This window comes from Dendrobates tinctorius, unplaced genomic scaffold (genome assembly GCF_039654945.1).
Source record: "Dendrobates tinctorius isolate UK_male_01 unplaced genomic scaffold, ASM3965494v1 ptg000105l, whole genome shotgun sequence".
In the NCBI taxonomy this organism is placed as follows: Eukaryota; Metazoa; Chordata; class Amphibia; order Anura; family Dendrobatidae; genus Dendrobates; species Dendrobates tinctorius.
In genome coordinates, this window is record NW_027361773.1 from 8,187,878 (window position 1) to 8,211,619 (window position 23,742).

At 42.7% G+C, this 23,742-nt stretch overlaps 1 pseudogene; it reads right to left on the reverse strand.

The window, feature by feature from the left end:
• The window catches only part of LOC141100520 (store-operated calcium entry regulator STIMATE-like), a 140,026-nt pseudogene that overhangs the window by 9,872 nt on the left and 106,412 nt on the right, over window positions 1-23,742 (reverse strand).

The window sequence follows — 23,742 nt, forward strand, 5'->3', positions numbered from 1 at the left end:
TGGATCAGTGGATATAAGGAACAGAGGACTACCACACATAGTCATGAGATATTTGCAGCAAAAGATCAGTGCAGGTTGTACCCGCTAAGAAAAGAGCCATAGACTTCCTATCTCGTTCCTCATAAATATCTGCCCCAAACGAAGCAGACACAGACTGGATTCACATCATATGTTTGAGCCATAGTGTTTTTTTCAAATTATCATCCTGTATGAACATGCCACCAATCACTTATAGAAGGAGCAAAACGCTCTTTTGTCAGGTGACTGCATCACTTATTCCAGCAGAAAAATCATTGTTCTCGGCAGCGCAGGACATCTCTTAGGGGATGTGCACACGTTGCAGATTTGTCTGCGGAATTTTCTGCACAGAATCTGCATCACTTGGCAGAAAACACAGGTAAAAATCCGCGCGGATTTGATGCGGATTTGTATGCATTTTTGTAAGCTAAATAAACATATGTTATTTAACATAAAAAAAAGAATTAAGGCTACTTTCACACTTACGTTTTTTAGCTGCGCATTTTTTGCGCACACAAACGCATGAAAAAAAAGCATCATGCGTTTGTGTGCGTTTTTTGCGGGTTTTGGTGTGTTTTTTTTTAAAAAAAAAGTATGCTTCTTTTGTGCATACGTGCGCATTACAATGCGCACCCGTAGACTTTAATGGGTGTTTTGCTGTAAAAAAACGCATTGCGTGCGCATGCGGTTTTTTTGGGCAAGTCGGACGCACAAAAAATGCAACAGGATGCATTTTGTGCGCCCGAGCGCACACTACAAAAAAACGCATGCGCATACAAATGCGTACAAACGCATGTGTATGCACACATATGCGCACCCATGTTAAAGTATAGGGGAAAAAAACGCATGTTTTTTTGCGCTAAAACACAGCGCAAAAAAAACACAAGTGTGAAACCAGCCTAAGATGTAATTTCTTTGTCCAACCTCTTATTTTACATGCTTCATTGAAGAATGTTTACACACAGATAGATAGATAGATATAGGATAGATAGATGTATATATCTATAGATAGATATATCTATAGACAGTAGATACATCTATAGATAGACAGATCTATAGATAGATCTATAGATCTTGAGAAAGGTTTGTTTGGTTGGACCGAAACGTTGCGATCATGGGCTAAATAAAATAGCTCTCTTTTTCACAAGAAACGGTGTGCTGTTCCTATTTTTTCATCTCTATATCTATAGATTCATCTATCTATAGATAGATATATCTATCTCTATCTATCTATAGACCTATCTATCTATAGATCTATCTATCGATATACCTATCAATCTATCAAAAAAATCTGCGTTAGGCCGGGGTCACACTTGCGAGAAGCACATGCAGCCGCACACTCCTGTCCCGAGTGCCGGGTATTGAGGTGCGAGACTCGTGCTAGTTTCTCCCAAGTGCGACCCCGGCCTTAAACGCAATATGTTAATTAAAAAAAAAAAAGGGAAAAAAATTGTGTGGGCTCCCGCACAATTTTCCAGTTCAGAGAGGGAAAGCCAGCGACTGGGGGTCGATATTTATAGCCTGGGAAGGAGGTAATACCCATGGATCTTCCCAAGCTAATAATATCAGCGCGCATAAAAAATGACATGGTCCCCCTATAATTAATAGCCAGAAAAGGCTATGCAGACAGCTGCAGGCTGATATTCATAGCCTAGGAAGGGACGATGGATATTGCCCCCCCGGCTACAAACACCAGCCCACAGCCGCTGCTTACACAGAAACGCACACGCACAGGGACACACGCTGACACACAGACCTGCACACATACACGCAGACCCCCCACATACAGACATGCACACAGTCTCCACCCACACACTTCTCTCCTCCCGATCTGCAGCGTTTATCGCACCCACATCTGCAGCAAATCCGCAGATCTTTTTTACAAATGCGGTTTTGCTGCAGATTTGTCTGACACAATGGAAGTCAATGGGTGCAGAAACGCTGCAGATCCGCAAAAAGAATTGACATGCTGCAGAAAATAAAACACTGCAAATCTGCGCTGATTTTTCCGCAGCATGTGCACAGCAATTCTGGCTGTGCACTACACTGTGGATTTGATGCAATTCCGCTCATCCAAAAACGCGTGCACATAGCCTTAAACAGTGAATGTGCTGCCGACAACATGATGCGGACAGATCAGTCGTATTCACAATCATTTTTCCCACACAGTTTTGACGGCTTATGTGAATGGGTCAATAAACAAGTGCTAATCAGCTTTTATATATTCAATTGGCACTAAATAGCAGCTGAAATCAGCCTGTATAAAAGAGCCTTATTAAAGTTTGGATTTGCTTATCTTAGAGTTACATGGCTGTTCTGTCCAGCCATATAATTGCTGTCTAGAAAGTCATTTTTGTGTGTATTAATCCTTCATATATTTTATACTGTAAGGTAACAGCACCACCTGCTGGACGTTTAATGCATAGATTCTAGTTTAATTTGCAATGTATTGTGGGATTGTTCCTGTTACATCATAGTCTTGTTTATGACACTGTGAGGGGAACAGCAGCCATTATCCCTCCATATGTCTTAGGAGAAACTACATCATTTGTGTTCTTCATGCTTCTTAAACAGCCTTCTCTAAGCATAGTTGGTAAGCACTATCTAGGTGTTATAATCCTGTGCTTATAACGTTGTTGTATTAAATAGGTAATCATCAGCTATGTATTACCTCATGTTACCTATGTATTACCTCATGGCACCTATGTATTACCTCATGGCACCTATGTATTACCTCATGTTACCTATGTATTACCTCATGTTACCTATGTATTACCTCATGGCACCTATGTATTACCTCATGGCACCTATGTATTACCTCATGTTACCTATGTATTACCTCATGTTACCTATGTATTACCTCATGGCACCTATGTATTACCTCATGGTACCTATGTATTACCTCACGGTACCTATGTATTACCTCATGGTACCTATTTATTACCTCATGTTACTGTGTATTGCAGACTATCTGAGCAAGAGATAGAATTGAAACTACAACAATCATGCCTGGATATGGAAAAAGCGTCACTGGCTGCAGAGAAAGCGCACCTTGAAGCAACATTACAGAAACTTGCTGCTGAAAAAGAAACAGCAGCTGCCATAGCAGAAGCAGAAGCCTTAGAAGCTGCGGTATATTCTGACGATGAACACAGCAGACGCAGCAGTGTGCTAGGCCTACAGCAAGTTACTCACGATCCATTGCAGTGTACTGCAGAGTACGTCCATCAGCATTCCAAATCAAATGACGATCCAGACCCACAGGTGAAGACAGAGCATTTTGTCAACAAGTCAAGCCAACCAGATAATTCGGACCCCCAGAAAGCCAATTATCAGTCTCCCTGCCAAAAGCAAGGAAATACACATTGGGATGATCCTGACTACAATAATCTTTCTCCAGAATAGAAGATCCGGAATCTGTCCCGGCTTAAAGAGAATCCCTTCGCTTCAGAAAGGTACTACAGCAGTTGGACCAAACCAGAGACATCTAACAGGTATGATCGCACAGCATACATGTACTCTGACTACACTTCATCAGCTGGCATTAGTGCCAATCAAGCCACGATGGACTTTGCCAAGTTCCTTGCTCGACGTGAGTTGGTCACTAAGGGACTTGTAAAGTTCTGTGATCGCGCTGAAAACTACAGGGCTTGGCGAGCCTCCTTCAAAAATACCCTAAGAGACATAGGTCTATCATGTAGTGAAGAAGTGGATCTCTTGGTAAAATGGCTAGGAAGTGAGTCTGCCGAACACGCAAAGAGAATCAGAGACATTAATCTAAATTATCCAGATGTCAGCCTCAAAAGAATTTGGAATAGATTTGATGAATGCTATGGCTCAGGAGAGGTTATAGAAAGTGCCTTGTTTAAAAGAATAGAGGACTTTCCTAGAATAGTGAACAAGGATTATTCAAAGCTCAGAGAATTAACTGACTTGTTAATGGAGTTGTGTGTAGCAAAAGCAGAAGGAGATCTTGAGGGGTTCACATATCTCGACACTGCTGGAGGTGTGAACCCCATAGTTCAAAAACTCCCATATAACCTGCAAGACAAATGGGTTACATATGGTTCTAGGTATAAACAGACTTACAATGTACCATTTCCTCCATTCAATGTGTTTGTAGATTTTGTCTCAGAACAAGCAAAAATTAGAAATGATCCTAGCTTTGATTTCATGCTGTCATGTGCCAATAACTCTGTTAGTAAACCTCGTAGAACAACTGTAGAGGTCCACAAAACTAAAATTTCTTCCACAGGTTCAGTTCGCAAAGAGTTCAGCTCCAGTCAAGGAGAAGACAGATCCAAGGACCCAAGCAGGCAGTGTCCCTAACACAAGAAGTCACATTCCTTACTTAAGTGCAGAGCTTTCAGAGAAAAGTCATTGGAAGAAAGGAAGGCCTTCCTTAAGGAGAACCGCATCTGCTACAAATGCTGCTCTTCAACATCCCACTTCGCCAGGGACTGTGAGGTTAGTGCAAGGTGTACCGAATGTGACAGCACCGAACATAACTCAGTTCTACACCCTGGACCACCATCGGATGCTTTGCCCCAAGAGCATAGCGGGGAGCTGAATGACTCAAATACTGACAATCCAGCCATTACTTCTAAGTGTACAGAAGTTTGTGGAAATCTCATAGGAGGCAAGTCCTGCTCTAAAATTTCCCTAGTGAGAGTCTACCCGGCAGACAAAAAGGACAAAACCATCAAAGTATACGCGATTTTAGATAATCAGAGTAACAGGTCATTAGCCAAGTCTGCCTTCTTTGATAGCTTTAACGTCAGAGGACCTAGTGCCCCCTACTCTTTGAAAACTTGTGCCGGTATAGTAGAGACAGCTGGTAGAAGAGCAACAGGCTACGTAGTCGAGTCTATAGATGGCCAAATGTGTCTGACCTTACCAACCATATTGGAATGTAACCAGATTCCTGACAACAGGTCACAGATACCTACGCCTGAAGTGGCATCGTATCATCCTCACCTGAAGCGTATAGAACGCCTGATTCCTAACCTTGACCCAGAGGCTCAAATAGTCTTGCTCCTTGGGAGAGATATTCTATGAGTCCACAAGGTTAGGCAGCATATCAATGGCTCTCACAATGCTCCATATGCCCAGAGACTCGACCTTGGGTGGGTCATTGTAGGAGAGGACTGTTTAGGAGAAGCACACAAACCGACAGTGGTTAACAACATGCTTACCAGTACGCTTGATCTCTCTCTCCTTCAACCATGTGAAAATCACTACTTCATAAAGGAGATGCTACACAGCACTTCAGCACCATGTATCTTAGCGAGTCGTGCCAATGATGATTGCAATCAGAATTGCGACAAAGATCACCTTGGGTGTACGGTCTTCCGCAAGACCAAAGAAGATAATAGTACAGCAATGTCATTTGAAGATAGACTGTTCCTAGAGATGATGGAGCAAGGAATGGTGCAGGACAAAACGAAGAGCTGGATTACATCTCTACTCTTCAAGCCTCAAAGACAACGCTTGCCTAACAACAGAGAACAAGTTTACAAATACTTTGTCTCCTGTTATGATTGAGTCACCGTAGGAGGTAAAAACAGAAATGCTAGCTAAGTCCAGAAAACCAGAGAAGTTGGCAGCTATCGGATTGCAGACCCCTGAACCCATCAACACAACTAGCAGTAGCCGTGGGGGGTTCCTACGATGCCCTAGACCCCTCGATCACAGCCGGAGAAATAAATAGGCCTAAAGAAAGAAAGGGGAAATCTAAACTGCCCCAGAGCAGACCCCAAAGCAATAGGCAGCCCCCAACATATAATGACAGTGAAGCAAGATGAAAACACTAACACAGGCAGAAAGATAGACTGAGCAAAGACGGGGCCCAAGCTAACTAGATAGAAAAGGACAGGAAGGCTGCTGTCTGCAATCCGTGAAAAACCCTATGAAAATAAGAGCCAACAGACAGTGAAAAAGGCCCTGAAGACGCTAGGCTTCAAAAAAGCTATGTCAGTACTCAGGAATATTCTGAAGACAGAGCTACAGGCAAAAGGAGATTCAGCTCACCCCAGCAGGGAATGGCAGAATCCAGAAAAGCAAGGAAAACAAAAACAAAACACTAATGCTAACAGGCAAAGCAAAAAACTTAGCTTTAGAGGAGCAGGAATCAGACTGGTGTCCTAGAAGTCCACAGAGAAATCACCCGCAGGGCAGAAGGGCGTCGGCAGCCTTATATCCAGTCCGTGACTCCACTCAGCCAGTCATCCTCATCAGGCTCAGGTGCCTGATAATCAGGCTCATTACCTTCCTTCACCAGAATAGGGAGTTCACCAGACCTCAGTGACGAAGGGGAAAATGAACTCACAACAGTCTCCCTCATGCACAGCTTCCATAATAAACCAGAGATGAAAGACCATTTCTTAACTTTCATGGAGAAGATATGTAAGAACGGTCATACAGAGTTAGCACCTACACTTCAAGACATTGAGGACCACTGGCACCATGGTAAACACGTCCACACAGCTCTACAGCTAGAGCAGTCGAAGAATATAATTATCCAAGCTGTACAACGGGAAAACTATGCCAAAGAAATCAACTGTTTAACCAATCAACGACCAATACCAAAAGATAGTGTTCTGAGGAAACTCAGAGCAGCAAGAGAACTGCAACTGTCTTCCAACTTGGATATGAAGGACGTAGAAAAATACTTAAGTGTACATGGGTGTACTTGGACTTTTAATCCACCACATTCTTCACACATGGGAGGTGTATGGGAGTGAATGATAGGTGTCGCAAGGAGATTCCGCAATTCAATCTTCTTACAGGAAGGATCTGCAAGACGGACACACGAAAGCTTGACAACATTCATGGCCAAAGTGTCAGCCATCATAAATGCCAGACCGTTGACTCCAATTTCCAGTGATCCTGATGACCCAACTGTTCTCACCCCAGCCCTGCTGCTTACGCAGAAGACCGACTAATTGCTCTCCCCCTGAAGAATTTAATGTTAAAAACCGTTACAGGAGTCGATGGAAACAAGTACAGAGTCTCTCCAATGCCTTTTGGGACAAGTGGAAAAAAACAGTACCTTACTATTCTGCAACAGAGGAGAAAGTGGCAAACCAGCAAGCCTAACCTCCAGCCTGGCGACATAGTACTAATGAAAGACTGTCAGTCTCGGAGAAATGAATGGCCATTAGGTCTTATTACCAAGGCATTCCCAAGTAAGGATGGAATCTTACGTAAGGTGGAAGTAAAAATAGGAAAACAAGGCGAGACCAAATTGTTCCTCAGGCCACTAGGGGAACTCGTTCTGCTGTTCTCGTCCAATAAACACAATAGTGACGTCGGCTGACGTCAAGCGGGAAGTGTTCTGTCCAACCATATAATTGCTGTCTAGAAAGTCATTTTTGTGTGTATTAATCCTTCATATATTTTATACTGTAAGGTAACAGCACCACCTTCTGGCCATTTAATGCAGAGATTCTAGTTTAATTTGCAATGTATTGTGGGATTGTTCCTGTTACATCATAGTCTTGTTTATGACACTGTGAAGGGAACAGCAGCCATTATCCCTCCATTTTTCTTAGGAGAAACTACATCATTTGTGTTCTTCATGCTTCTTAAACAGCCTGCTCTAAGCATAGCTGGTAAACACTATCTATGTATTACCTCATGTTACCTATGTATTAATAATAATAATAATAATAAATTTTATTTCTATAGCGCTGACATATTCCGCAGCACTTTACATTTCAGAGGGGACTTGTACAGACAATATACATTACAGCATAACAATAATCACATAGATCATAACAGATGCCAAGAGGAATGAGGGCCCTGCTCGCAAGCTTACAGTCTATGAGGAAAAAAGGGGAGACACGAAAGGTGGGTGGTAACAGTTGCCCTGATTGTATGGACCAGCCATAATGTTAAGTGTGTAACAGTACGGATGCAGACGGCTAATGGATGCATAAAGCATGTGGGAACATGATGCGGGGAACCTGGTTATGGTAACACTTTTGGCTGTGCCACACAGGGATAGATTAGGTTAATATGTTGAGGCGATAGGCCAGTCTGATAGGCCAGTCTATTACCTCATGGAACCTATGTATTACCTCATGGAACCTACGTATTACCTCGTGGTACCTATGTATTACCTCGTGGTACCTATGTATTACCTCATGGTACCTATGTATTACCTCATGTTACCTATGTATTACCTCATGGTACCTATGTATTACCTCACGGTACCTATGTATTACCTCACGGTACCTATGTATTACCTCATGGTACCTATGTATTACCTCATGGTACCTATGTATTACCTCATGTTACTGTGTATTGCAGACTATCTGTATTTTTATGCTCTGTGCAGTTATATATTCTGAAATGCTCCTGTTATTGCATCCTATAGTTTCACCCTTTCCTGTCACATCTGCAATCAATAAAAGAAGGTTACAATTTTACAGCTCTTTTTCTTAAAGAAGACAGGGGGTTTAGCTACATGTCTCATTGCACACCCTGCTAACGTGTATGAGGACAGTATAATGGCAAAAAAATTTTTCAATATGTAAAAGGAAGAGTAATTTTGTATTTATTTTTAACTTATCAGCTTTTAGATTGACATGAGAAATACGGAAGTACGGTATATTATTTTGTTTTTTTGGGGCAGTTTTTATCAACACTAGAAAAAAACGTATTGCAGGCCTAGCCAACAATTGCATTACAGACACATTTTGGTAAAGGGGTGTTGTTGTTTTTTTTTAACTGTTAATTTAGTGCAGTTATGTTCTAAACAGATGGAAAATCTATAAAGTTTGGGCGGAGAAGGGATCACAACTACTTAAATTATCTGAGAATTTGTAATTTTTGTGGTCAAGATTGGAAAAACACAGGACACTACACTCCACTGCTCGGCCCCTCCTTTAGCTAAACAATCATTTGTTTTTTATTTTTTCTAACAGACAATGTAACATAGGAACGGATGTTTCAAAGGTCACATATTCTATTTAATAATCCTTTGTTATGTCCATATACACAAAAAAGTTTCCAAAATCAACTGATCACTAACAGAACAAATCTCCATAAGCTGCTGAAAATATGAGAATGTCAGTAAATGCTGGATTTTTGACAATGCTATGGTTCTTGTTTACCTTTCTCCTGTTGAAAGGATGTATTTAACCTATCCATTGCTTCTGTTCTCTTTAAAATCAGTGGCTCTAAGAACAATGTGAATCGGAGTGTCTATGTTTTTGACTTTTTAGGCAGCACAGCTGTGAAATGAGTAACTTATCTCAAGTCTACGGTTAACTTTAAAGGGGTTGTGGGGCCCACTATCCTGCTGGATAAAACACTGCTACTAATCAAGCATGACTGTTGCAATGGCAACCTTGCAATGCCAATCACATGTCCTATCAATTATGATAGGGCTTTACGTTAACAGAGTTATGGTGCCCCACTCAAAATGACCATCTCTTGGTCAAAGTGATGAGTAGCTACAAAGGCTGTCTGTCACTTTGCAGAACCTGTTCAATTCTGCCTTCATAGAATCATAGAGTGTTAGAGTTGGAAGTGACCTAAACCCCCTGATCAATGCAGAATTCACTAAACCATCTCACACAGATGTCTGTCCATCCTCTGTTTGAAGACTTCCATTGAAGGAGAACTCACCACCTCTCGTGGCAGCCTGTTCCACTCATTGATCACCCTCATTGTCAAGAAAGTTTGTTCTAATATCTAATCTGTATGTTCTCCCTTTGAGTTTCATTCCATTGCTTCTCGTGTTTATACAGGCATTGTGTAATGTAATTTACCTTTTGGTGTTAGTGATGTGAAATTCAACACTGGCAGATTACAGATAAGATGTGGGATAACACAGGGGATATTATATTATTGCGAAGCGACTCTTGTATATTGTCAAGAGAACCTTCTAACAAGTAGACGTTGCTCAAAGCAGAGAAGCTCCATAATGTCGGGTGAGAGACTTAAAACATTTTAACATGATGACAGAAAGAAAAGGTTACAAAAGCAGAAATTCTAAAAAAAAAACCCATAGAATAATCAGCCATAACACGGGAACCTCATAACTAATACTGTTTAGGTTCCTTTGGTGCCATCAAAATAGCGCAGATGCATCAAGGTAGAAACTCTTAAAAGCCTTGTGAAAGTGACGTGCGGAATTTGGAAGCAAGGTGTTACAGCCAAATTCTTAAAAAAGACGTATCACCAGTTTTAGCATTTTAAACTGGTGACAGCAAGAAATAATGGCTACCGAGCTGAATGAAAGCTAGTTTTAATTTTTTAAATTTCTCATCTCCATTGCAGAGATATTAGCTTGTAAAGTTCAGCTTATAATTTCCACTAATACAAAGGGTGCCTAGCAGAGATTTGTCTCTGGGATTGTGTCCGTTTTCCCCGGCATGGCATTAACCCAATCGTAAGCAAGCTGTAGTGAAGATATGTATATAAATTAGTCCTTTCGACATCCCCAAATATCTAACGAACTGTATAAAACGTAAAGGTCTCCCTCATCCTGCATTTTTGGTACAAGCCTTTTTACACTTTACACACCACCTTTACTATTGTAATCCAATGCTTAAAAAATATTATAACGGAGCCTCTTTCTCTCCTTTCTAAACAAGCAGATTTGGGGGTTTTATCGTATATATGAGCTTTTAATGACTTTAAAAAGTTTTTTAGCTTGGGGATTCAAACAGTAATCGTCTTTTTTTGCGATATAAGCCTTTTTTCTGATATCGGAAGAGTCGAATGGGGGTGAAGTAAAGAAAAATAAGAAACATGCCTATTTTTAAATTTTAAAAATGTATTTACAACCACAAAGGACTGCTAAAAAACATTCTGAATTGTGTTCCACTTTTCATAATAAAAAAATTATCAATATATATTGCACATGTTTTTTGGTAAAGGCAGAACTAGAAATAATGATTTAGACGGGCAGTGTCATCTTAGTTTCGTGTTTCTTTCTTTATTTTTCTATTTCATTTTGCTAGTTTAATTTATTTTTCATTTATTTTATAGTGTGCCCCTCATGAGTTCTTAAAATACGTTTGGGGGCATTTTAACTTATTAATACATTCTTTTTATTGCAGATTTTCCCTGTAACTGGAACTAAAATTCCCCACTTACAGAGGAACTTCAGCTTCTTGCCTGAATAGCGGAGCTGACTGGAGGAAGTACTATCAGTGATTCCTAATCTATATACAGTGACATATAAAGTTTGGGCTACCCTGGTCAAAATTACTGTTATTGTGAACAGTTAAGCAAGTTGAAGATGAAATGATCTCTAAGAACGCTAACGTTAAAGAAGACACATTTCCTTTGCATTTTTTGCCAAAAAAGCAATATATATATTAGCATTTTTTACATTTTAAAAATTGCAAAAAGGAGAATGGGCCGATGCAAAAGTTTGGGCATCCTGTATGGCTAGTACTTAGTGGGACCCCCTTTGCACGTATCACTGCTTGTAAACATTTTTTGTAACTAGCTGAGAGTCTTTCAATTCTTGTTTGAGGGATTTTCATCCATTCTTACTTTGAAAATTCTTCCCGTTCTGTGATAATCCTGAGTCGTCTTGCATGCACTGCTATTTTGAGCTCTAGCCACAGATTTTCAATGATGTTCAGATCAGGGGACTGTGAGGGCCATTGTAAAACCTTCAGCTTGTGCTTTTTGAGGTAGTCTATTGTGGATAGGCAAGTGCTTAGAAGAACCCATGGCTGCTGTTTTTATGCAACAAGGTTAGAGGAGGCTGGGTTTTTCTAAAGCTGGGAAATCTGCATCACCTGGCCTTTCCTAGCGATGACCGTGTACAAGCTATATTTAATGTCTGAAACCTTGATCAAAGTTATCTGAGCACACAAATCTCCAAGGGTGCCCAAACTTTGGCATCACCACATTTTCCTTTTTGTAATTTTTAAAATGTAAAAAATGACAATATATATTATCTTTTTTTCCTAAAATACAAAGGAAATGTGTGATCTTTAACTTAAGCCCTTTTAGAGATCATTTAATCTTCAACTTGCTTAACTGTTCACAATAACAGTAATTTTGACCAGGAGTGGTCAAACTTATACATGCCACTGTACGCCAGAGCTGATTCAGCGCTGTGTAAATATATATAGAGAAGGTAAAAATTGTGATCCACAACCCCACACCTGCACAATCTTGTGCTAGCTGCTTACACTGCATTGACATTTTAGAACATCAGTGGAGGGTAAAGTGTAGACTGCCCAGATGTTTAAAGTATGGGAAGTCCATAAGTACTTAATGTAGTGCAAACATATGACTCAACTCCAAATAAGGTACATTTTGTGACTATAGCACCTTTCATACAAGGTTGATTTCCATCTGTATAATATCTAATTTTGGATGGCTGAAGAGGGTAGTAGGTGCTGTGCATGTTCAAAAGCATCCTTCACATGGGGGGACCAATGAAGGAGAAAGATCATTGTACAACCAATCTCCAATGCTGAACTGTACATAAACCATGGAATATTTCTCCTATGGTGACACAAGTTGGGGACCCAAGTCAAATGGACATGTGTATGCTTTATGTCCATGTGCCTAGAAGCAGAAATGGATTCATTTAACATTAATAAGTGTAGGACTTTAAAGATTTCTCTCTGTTATTTTTATAACAGTTTCTGAAAATTTTATGGACAGTGGGCAAAATAAGCATTTGATACACTGCTGATTTTTCATGTTTTCCTACCTACATAGAATGGAGAGGTCAGTAATTTCTATCATAGGTACAATTGAAATTTGAAGGACAGAATCTTAAAAAAAAATCCAGAAAAATCACATTGTATGAATTTTACATACCGTATATACTAGAGTATAAGCCGACCCGAGTATAAGCATTGTCTCCTCATCCTTTTCCTGGTATGCATGGCTCCCCCGTCGCTGTCCTAGTATGCGTGGCTCCCTCTGTCCTGGTATGCGTGGCTCCTCCCCGTCCTGTCCTGGTATGCGTGGCTCCCCCCGTAGCTGTACTTGTATGCGTGGTTCCATTTCTCCCATCCTTGTATGCATGCTTCCTATCACAAAAAAACAACAAACATCTTACTCACATGCCCTCACAGCCCCTTGTTCTGGCTTCCAGCAGTTCTTCCTGTGCTGAGCGATCACGTGGCACCGCTCATTAAGGTAATGAATATTCCCTCCATGCCTATGTGAGTGGAGACACGTGCATATTCATTATGTTAATGAGTGGTGCCACGTGATTGCTCAGCACAGGAAGAGCTACTGGAAGCCTGCACCAATAAGATGCTTTGACCTGCGAGGGCACGCTGCAGGGTGAGTAGGATGTCTTCTGGAAGCCGGCAGCTGCAGCTGTCACTGTGCGCACTATAAGAGAAATGAATATTCATTTCTCTTAAGCAGCAGCACAGGCTTTAGCAGCAACCATCCGCTTCTGCCACTGTCACCCGCTGCTCCTCCTCCCCCGCCAGCTTTCTGGGACAATTGGCTCGTGTATAAGTCGAGAGGGGTGTTTTCAGCACAAAATAGTGTGCTGAAAAACTCTGCTTATACATGAGTATATACGGTAATTAATTTGCATTTTATTGCATGAAAAATGTATTTTCTACAATAGAAAAGTAGAACTTAATATTTGGTACAGAAACCTTTGTTTGCAATAACAGAGGTCAGACGTTTCCTGTAGTTCTTGACCAAGTTTGCACACACTGCAGCAGGGATTTTTGGCCCACTTCTCCACACAGATTTTCTCCAGATCTTTCAGGTTTTGGGGTGGTCTCTGGGCAACATTTATTTTCAGCTCCCTCCAAAGATTTTCTTTTGGGTTCAGGTCTGGAGACTGGCTAAGCCACTGCAGGACCTTGAAATGCTTCTTACGGAGCCACTCCTTAGTTGCTCTAGCTTTGAGTTTAGAGTCAGCAAGGACCCATCTTCAATTATCTAACTGAGGGAAGGAGGGTGGTGGACAAAATCTTGCAATGCATGGCCCCACCCATCCTTCTTTCAATACAGAGCAGTCATCCTTGTCCTCTTTGCAGAAGAGCACACCCAAAGTATGTTTCCCCCACCACGCTTCATGATTGGGATGGCATTCCTGAGGTGTACTCTTCCTTCTTCCTTCAAACATGGCAACTGGAGTTTGTGGCACCCCAGTAGTCCGGTTGCCACAGTGGCATTGCCTCCCTCACAAGGGGTAATGTCATTCCTGGAAGCAATGAGAGGTCCCCTGACCATGTAGAACCAGCATCCAACACTTATTCTAACTTCAGACCAAATGGGGCAGAGCTTAAGGGAGTGACAGTTGGTGGGAGGAGTTAGTGCTGAGGTAAGGAGATTGTTCTGGAATGAGTCAGTCAGTCAGTCAGAGGGGAGTGAGAGGAGTGATGGCTGATAGTCGGAGGAGAGTTGGGGAGGAAAGGAGAAATTTGGGGAATCTGGGGAGTGGAGCTGGCAGAAAGCTCACCCCAGAGCTGAGCACTGGAAAGAGGATGCCGGAGTCAGTGGGCACGGGTAAAGAGAGCCCGACAGCTAAATCCGGAGGGCAGGGGACTGCAGGCCTCCTGGCCCCATAAAACACTCGGTGGCACAGCAGCATAAGAGAGCCTGCAGCCGCCACGAAGGAGCGACACCTGTAAAAAAGGCTCAAGCTGCCTGCCATATCGGCAAGTTCTTAAAGAAAAGCAGGAATAGAGGCCAAAGCACAGCTTTAGGCAGCAAGGACCTCAGAGGATAGTGCAGTAGGGAGGCCTCCATATCCATCTGGCTCAGTGGATCCTGTACTGCTTCCAGGCTAACCGAATCACCCTCACCATCTGTGATCCCCTGGTCTGCACCCCGGACTATCAAGTAAAGGTAAAAGGAAATTGCAACCCTGCTGTGTCCTCAGCTTTATTACTATGTCATCAACTCTGCATTACAACCGTCACCACCATTTTAAATAAAATGCACAACTGCCCTGGGGCCTAGCTCTACCCATGGAGAGCTGTAACATCTATGCTGCACCACCAACTGCCCCAGTGGACCTGAACTGCAGCATCGGCCATCTTCTCATTGCCGAGTACCACGGGTGGCATCACAAATTAATCCCCCATAATAACTATTCCCTTCATCATTTGATTACTCGCCCAGGGCCACAGACTGGGTCACTTCTGCCGTGACATCCCCTGAAGTAAGAGAACCGGCCCGGTACAGAGTACCCCAAGGCCCTGCGGGGTGCCGCAATTTTGGCATCACGAACAGGATTTTGTAGCCTTACTTTATCGGGTACTGTGTGCCAGAGACTTTATTGAATTGTGTGCCAGAGACTTTATTGAACTTTCAAATCAACACCATAACTGCGTCACACGGCTCACGTGAGAAGAGAGGGGTGTACAGTCGTGGGTGGAGCCTGAAAAAGAGTGTGAAGTGAAGCGCCCTGCCCCGCGCTCTGATGTCAGCAGGCGAAGTGAAGCTGGAGTCGCGCTCTATTAAGAGCGGATGAAAAGCAGGAAGTCCCGATTTGGAGACCGGAAGGAGTTCAATCCAGCCCATCGGGGAGCAGCTGCTGACCACGGTAAAGGTAAACAGAGCCTGGCTGAGATTCACTGAGGGATGAAGAAAATGCCCAACCTGGGTTGAGATCCAGCGGCGGTCGCAGCCGCAGCCCCATAGTGCAGCAAGATCCAGCGGTGGCAGCAGCCGTAGCCTCCATAATGCCGCTATCAATGCCGTGACATCCCCTGAAGTAACAAAACCGACCTGGTACCAAGTACCCCACGGCCCTGCGGGGTGTGGCAATATCATACCAAAAATTTTCATTTTGGTCTCATCTGACCACATGACCTCCCATGACTCCACAGGATCAACCAGATGGTCACTGGCGAAATTCAAACAGGCCTGGAACAGTGATGGTGTGAGCAGGGGTCTTGCGTGCCCTGCAAGATTTTAATCCAAGACGGAGTAGTGCGTTATTAATAGTAATGTTAATTCCCTTCTGTGTAGTTCTGGGCCGATTCCTGACCTTTCTCAGAATCATCCATACCCCATGAGGAAAGATCCTGCATTGAGCCCCAGACTGAGGAAAATTGACAGTCAACTTGTGTTTCTGCCATTTACCAATAATTATGTCAACAGTTTTTTGCCTTCTCACCAAGCTGCTTGCCTATTATCCTGTAGCCCTTTCCAGCCTTGTTCAGGTCTACAGTTTTGTCTCTGGTGTTCTTAACCCCTATCTGACATTGGGCATAATAATACATCCATGTGCCCTGGGTCTTATTGACAAGGGATGGATTGTTACATCATAGTGATTGTGCGTGCACACAAGCTGTGTGCGCGCAATCGCCGCCAGGTATCAGCTGATTCTGAAAAGCACTGTGCCTGAAAAATATTTCCTGATTAGATGCAGGGTACTGGTGTGCTCAGGAATAAATGGACCTCAGTTTGTTGTAAAAACTTCCCATTAGTCCTTAGAAAAAGTAAAAACTTGGGGCTAAACAACAATTTAGTGGTAAAAATATAATTTATTATTTCTTCACTGCTCAATGGTATAAAATGAGGCACATGTGGTGTCAATAGCACCTCTAGATGAATTCATTGGGGGGTGTAGTTTGTTAAATTAGTTCACATATAGGGGATTTCAGTTGTTCTAGCACCACAGGGGCTCTGCCAATGTGACATGGCACTCTCATACCATTCCAGCAAAATCTGAAATCCAATATGGCGCCTATTCCCTTCTGAGCTTTGCTATGTGCCTCAAAAGTAGTATTTCCCCAAGTATCTGCGTACTTAGGAAAAATTACACAACAAATCATATGGAGCAATTTCTCCTGTTACCCTTCTGAAAATGCAAAATTTGGGGCCAAAATAACATTTTCTCATCTCCCGAGATCTCCATCTGCGCATGCATGGAACTGCGGGGGCTCTGACTTTTCACAACATGTCGTCAGAGCCCCAGTAGCAGCACCAGACACCTGCAGTGCCGTGCCGCACATCCAAACACCCCCTCATCCCAGCCTGCGGGCTGCAGCAACCCTGCACTCTTGACTCCTCCAGCAGCGACCCTGGGACCCAGCTTCACCGCAGCCACCACCACAGTAAGCAATAAGACGCAAGGATTATAAGAAGCACCACCATTTTATTAAAAATTTTTTTTTTCTATTTTTCTCATCAAAATGCTGCCGCCTGTGGAGGGGGCTGCATTATGTTATAGAGGGTGCCTATGGGGGTTTGCATTATGTTTATAAAGGCTGCTGCCTATGTGGAGTGCATTATGTTATAGGGGCTGCTGCCTATGGGGGCTGCATTATGATATAGAGGCTGCCTATGGAGAGCTGCATTATAGTATAGAGGCTGTCTATGGGGGTGTATTATGTTATAGAGGCTGCCTATGGGGGTGCATTATGTTATACAGGCTGCCAATGGTGGTGCATTATATTAGGGGCTGCATTACACTATAGAGTCTGCCTATGGGAAGTGCATTATACTGTAGAGTCTGCTTATGGGGAGTGCATTATACTATAGAGGCTGCCTATGGGGGTGCATTATATTAATGGCTGCATTATACTATAGAGTCTGCCTATGGTGGGTGCTTTATATTAGGGGCTGCATTATACTATAGTCTGCTTATGGTGGGTGCATTATATTAGGGGCTGCATTATACTTTAGAGTCTGCTTATGGTAGGTGCATTATTTTAGGGGCTGATTACATTATAGAGTCTGCCTATGGGGGTTCATTATATTAGGGGCTGCATTACACTATTAGAGTCTGCCTATGGGGGTGCATTATTCTATATAGTCTGCCTATGGGAAGTGCATTATACTGTGGAGCCTGCCTATCAGGGGTGCATTATACTATAGAGTCTGCCTATGAGGAGGGGGGTACATTAACCCCTTACCTACAATTGACGTAATATTCCGTCCATGTGACCATGGACCTAATTACCATGGATGGAATATTACGTCATCGCGATCAGCGGCGCCCACGTGGTGAGCGCCGCTGATCGCGGCCGAGTGTCAGCTAATTATCATAGCTGACACCCGGCACAATGTGTCAGGGGCGGTCACGGACCGCCCCCGACACGTTAACCCCTTGCACACCGCGATCAAACGCGATCGCAGTGTACCGGGGGTTAAAGGGAAGCATCGGCAGGGAGGGGGCTCCCTCCGTGCTTCCCTGAGCCCCCCACGGCAGCGCAATGTGCAGCGCTTCTGCGGGGGGCTCCTTTCCTCCAGGCCCCCGAATCCAAGATGGCGACGGGGGCCTTCGGGGGCCTGAGGAAGCTGGCTTCCTCAGTGCCTGCAAAGCGCAGGCATGAGGAAGCCTTCAGCAGTGCCTGTGTCAGATCGCTGATCTGTCACAGTGATCTGTGATGTGACAGATCAGCGATCTGTCACAGGACAGTGATGTCCCACCTGGGACAAGGTAATAAAGTAAAAAAAAAAAAAAGTGTTAAAAATAATTTTAAAAAAATCGCTAAATAAATTAGTAAAAAAAAAAAAAATATTCCCCAATAAATCCATTTTTTCAAAATAAAAAAAAACAAAAACAATAAAAGTACACATATTTGGTATCGCCGCGTCCGTAATGACCTGCCCTATAAAACTGTCCCATTAGTTAACCCCTTTAGCGAACCCCTTAAAAAATAAAAAACGAAGCAAAAAATAATGATTTATTATCATACCACCGAACAAAAAGTGCAATAACGCGCGATCAAAAAGACGCATATAAATATGCATGGTACCGCTGAAAATGTCATCTTGTCCCGCAAAAAACGAGCCGCCATACATCATCATCCGCAAAAAAATAAAAAAGTTATAGCTCGCAGAATAAAGCGATACAAAAATAATTATTTTTTATATAAAATTGTTTTCATTGCAAAAAAACGACAAAACATAAAAAAACGACCTAAATGAGGTATCGCTGTAACCGTACTGACCCGAAGAATAAAAACACGTTATCAATTTTACCGCACGCGGAACGGTGTAAACGCACCCCCCCAAAAGAAATTCATGAAACGCTGGTTTTTGTTCATTCTGCGCCCCAAAAATCGGAATAAAAAGCGATAAAAAAAGTCACGTGCCCGAAAATGGTACCAATAAAAACGTCAACTCGTCCCGCAAAAAATAAGACCTCACATGACTCGGTGGGTCAAAATACGGAAAAATTATAGCTCACAATATGTGGTGATGCAAAAACTATTTTTACAATAAAAAGCGTCTTTTAGCGTGCGACAGCCGCCAAACATAAAAACCGCCATAAATCGTAAATCAAACCCCCCGTTATCACCCCCTTAGTTAGGGAAAAATAATAAAACTAAAAGAAAATGTATTTATTTCCATTTTCCCGCTAGGGTTAGGGTTAGGGTAGGGTTAGGGTTAGGGCTAGGGTTAGGGCTAGGGTTAGGGTTAGGGCTAGGGTTAGGGCTAGGGCTCAGATTAGGGTTAGGGATGTGTTGAGGTTAGGGTTGGAGTTATAATTGGGGGTTTCCACTGTTTGGGCACATCAGGTGCTCTCCAAAGGCAACATGGCGTCTGATCTCAATTCCAGCCAATTCTGCGTTGAAAAAGTCAAATGGTGCTCCTTCCCTTCCAAGCTCTGCCATGTGCCCAAACAGTGTTTTACCCCCACATGTAGGGTATCAGCCTACTCAGGACAAATTACAAAACAACTTTTGGGGTCCAATTTCTCCTGTTACCCTTAGGAAAATAAAAAATTGGGGGCAAAAATATAATTTTGCGGAAAAAAATGTTTTTTTTATTTTCACGCCCAGGCGTTATAAACTTCTGTGAAGCACTTGGGGGTTCAAAGTGCTCTCCACACATCTAGATAAGCTCTGTGGGGGGTCTAGTTTCCAAAATGGGGTCACTTGTGGGGAGTTTCAATAGTTTAGGTACATCAGGGGCTCTCCAAACGCACATGACACCCGCATACCAATCCATCAAAGTCTGCATTCCAAAACGTCACTACTTCCCTTCCGAGCCCCGACGTGTGCCCATACAGTAGTTTTCTCCCACATATGAGGTATCAGCGTACTCAGGACAAATTGGACAACAACTATTGGGGTCCAATTTCTCCTGTTACCCTTGGGAAAATAAAAAAAATGGGGACTAAAAGATGATGTTTGTTGAAAAAATACGATATTTTTATTTTCACGCCCGGTCGTTATAAACTTCTGTGAAGCACTGGGGGGTTCAAAGTGCTCACCACACATCTAGATAAGTTCATTAGGGGGTCTAGTTTCCAAAATGGGGTCACTTGTGGGGGGTTTCCACTGTTTAGGTACATCAGGGGCTCTCCAAACGCACATGACACCCGCAGACCATGCCATCAAAGTCTGCATTCCAAAACGTCACTACTTCCCTTCCGAGCCCCGACGTGTGCCCATACAGTAGTTTTCTCCCACATATGAGGTATCAGCGTACTCAGGACAAATTGGACAACAACTTTTGGGGTCCAATTTCTCCTGTTACCCTTGGGAAAATAAAAAAATGGGGACTAAAAATCATGTTTGTGGAAAAAATACGATTTTTTTATTTTCACGCCCGGACGTTATAAACTTCAGTGAAGCACTGGGGGGTTCAAAGTGCTCACCACACATCTAGATAAGTTCCTTGGGGGTCTAGTTTCCAAAATGGTGTCATTTGTGGGGGGTTTCTACTGTTTTGGTACATCAGGGGCTTTCCTAACGCGACATGGTGTCCGATCTCAATTCCAGCCAAAAACGTAAAAAATGGCGCTTCTTCCCTTCCGAGCTCTGCCATGCGCCCAAATAGTGGTTTACACCCACATGTGGGGTATCAGCGTACTCAGGATAAATTGCACAATATCTTTTAGGGTCCTGTTACCCTTGGAAAAATAAAAATTGGGGGTGAAAAGATCATTTTTGTGGAAAAAATATGATTTTTTAATTGTACCGCTGTACGTTATAAACTTCTGTGAAGCCCTTGTGGGTTCAAAGTTCTCACCACATATCTAGATAAGTTCCTTGGGGGGTCTAGTTTCCAAAATGGGGTCACTTGGGGGGTTTCCACTGTTTAGGTACATCAGGGGCTCTCCAAACGCGACATGGCGTCCGATCTGAATTCCAGCCAATTTTGCATTGAAAAAGTCAAACAGCGCTCCTTCCCTACTGAGGTCTGCCATGCGCCGAAACAGTGGTTCCCCCCCACATATCAGGTATCAGCATACTCAGGACAAATTGCACAATAACTTTTGCAGTCCAATTTCTCCTGTTACCCTTGGTAAAATAAAGAAAATTGAACCTGAAGTATTTTTTTTGTGAAAAAAAGTTAAATGTTCATTTTTTTTTAATATTCAAAAAATTCCTGTGACGCACCTAAAGGGTTAATAAACTTCTTGAATGTGGTTTTAAGCACCTTAAGGGGTGCAGTTTTTAGAATGGTGTCACTTTTGGGTATTTTCTATCATATAGACCCCTCAAAGTGGCTTCAAATGTGAAGTGGTCCCTAAAAATAAAATGGTGTTGCAAAAATGAGAAATCGCTGGTCAATTTTTAACCCTTATAACTTCCTAACAAAAAAAAATTTTGGTTCCAAAATTGTGCTGATGTAAAGTAAACATGTGGGAAATGTTATGTATTAAGTTTTTTGTGTGCCGTATCGCTGTGATTTAAGGGCATGAAAATTCAAAGTTGGAAAATTGCGAAATTTTCAAAATTTTCGACAAATTTCCGTTTTTTTCACAAATAAACGCAAGTTATTTGAATGCAATTTTACCACTACCATGAAGTACAATATGTCACGAGAAAACATTGTCAGAATCACCGGGATCCATGAAAGCGTTCCAGAGTTATGACCTCATAAATGTACAGTGGTCAGAATTGTAAAAATTGGCCCGGGAGTTAACGTGCAAACCACCCTTGGTAGTGAAGGGGTTAAACTATAGAGGCTGCCTATGGGTAGTGCAGTATACTATATGGAGACCTATGGGGAGTGCATTATACTATAGTCTGCCTATGGGGAATGCATTACACAATATAGAGTCTGCCTATGGGTAGTGCAGTATACTATATGGAGACCTATGGGGAGTGCATTATACTATAGTCTGCCTATGGGGAATGCATTACACAATATAGAGTCTGCCTATGGGGAGTGCATTATACTATATGGAGACCTATGGGGAGTGCATTATACTGTATTGAGGACTATCTGGTGTATTATGCTATATGGAGGCTATTTAGGGGGCCATCATACAGTGTGGAGATTACAGTGACAGGGCCATTATACAGTGTTGGGGCCATTAAATAGTTTGGAGAATATTAAGGGGTCAGTATATATATATATATATATATAGTGAGGGGTCATTACACTGTGTATAAGAGAGCATCATACTGTGTATAGGGGAGCTGTACAGGGGGGAGACTCAGGACATTGGTAAATGGAAAGTGGGCACTTAGGGGAACTCAGGTTACTGTGAATGTCAAAAGGGACACAGAGAGCATTATTACTTTCTAGGGACAAAATGTGGGCACTGTTTTCTAGGGGACGTGCACCCAGCATTAGTATATTCGAAGGGGGGGCTTTAGAATTTAGAGGGCACAAAGAACCGCACAGCAGGTGCAGTAATAGGGACACATACAGCAGCAGTGGCTCAGCATTGGGGTATCAGCAGGATGAGGAGTTTGTGCAGGTTGGGAATAGTCACCTTTCAGACAGTGCTGAAAATTTGAGATGTGAAATGAGTCTTTGGTGCATTCTCTGCAGCGGAGTCCTGGCTGGAAGAAGTTGTCATGTTCATCATAAAGAATGTCAGCTGTAAGTCATTATCTGTAACTCTGCTGTAATCTCTTATATGTTCTGCAGGACTCTACCACTGACCATATGGAGGTAATATCCATGTCGGTCTTTATATAAAGATTATTTTCAGTAACAGCGCAGTCATCTGCTGAGGTTCTCCTCCACTATTAGGGTGCGTCACCCAGTTGTAATCAAGGTTACCTGGTTAGCTGCCCACTCAGAAGTTTCGCCCCACCTGAACCAAAACACTAGCTACTCCTCTGACAACCGGTATCTTTGCCTAAGGCCTCTTTCACACTTCAGTTTTTTTACGTCAGTCGAAATCCGTCCTTTTTTGAAAAAAAATGGATCAATTTTTTTTTTTGGCGGAATCCATTTTTTTCTCATAGACTTGCATTAGTGGCAGATTGTGATGGATGGTCATCCGTTGCATCCGTTATATGACAGATCCATTGGTATTTCAGCATCCTCTCTCTCCCAGAGTTTTGCTCCTTTAAATTTCATACACTGGCGGCTGCAGTGGATCCATCCAAAAAATGGTTTGGAACTGACGTCAAAAGACTGAAGTGTGAAAGAAGCTTATGAGACTAAGTAGGAGCTGAGCTTTTTGTCTAACAGACACTGTCAATTTCGGATAACATGTAAAAAGTGCTATTGAGGCAAGTTATATGACTCGCCCCCAGAGGCCGTGGGTTACTCGGTGCCGGGCCCGTTGACTTCAATGGGAGATGTCACAGTGGCAGTGAACCGGTCTGTGGCCTCAGGTGGTCAATGTATAAGGGGTAGAGTGATGGGGATAAAGTTGTTGAGATGATTCGTGATGCCACCTCTGGTTTCTGGTCAGTTTGACCAGCGCTGCAGGGTTGCTTCTCTGGGACAGATGGTGTGGTGCAGCAATGATGTTGAATCTCCCCACAGGTGGAGCTGTAGTCCTAGGGCAGTGTAGATGAGGTTGGCAAGTGGGGAGATGGTGTAAAGAAGTAGATGTAGCAGAGCCAGGTGTAAGGTGCAGGAATAAGTGGAGGACAC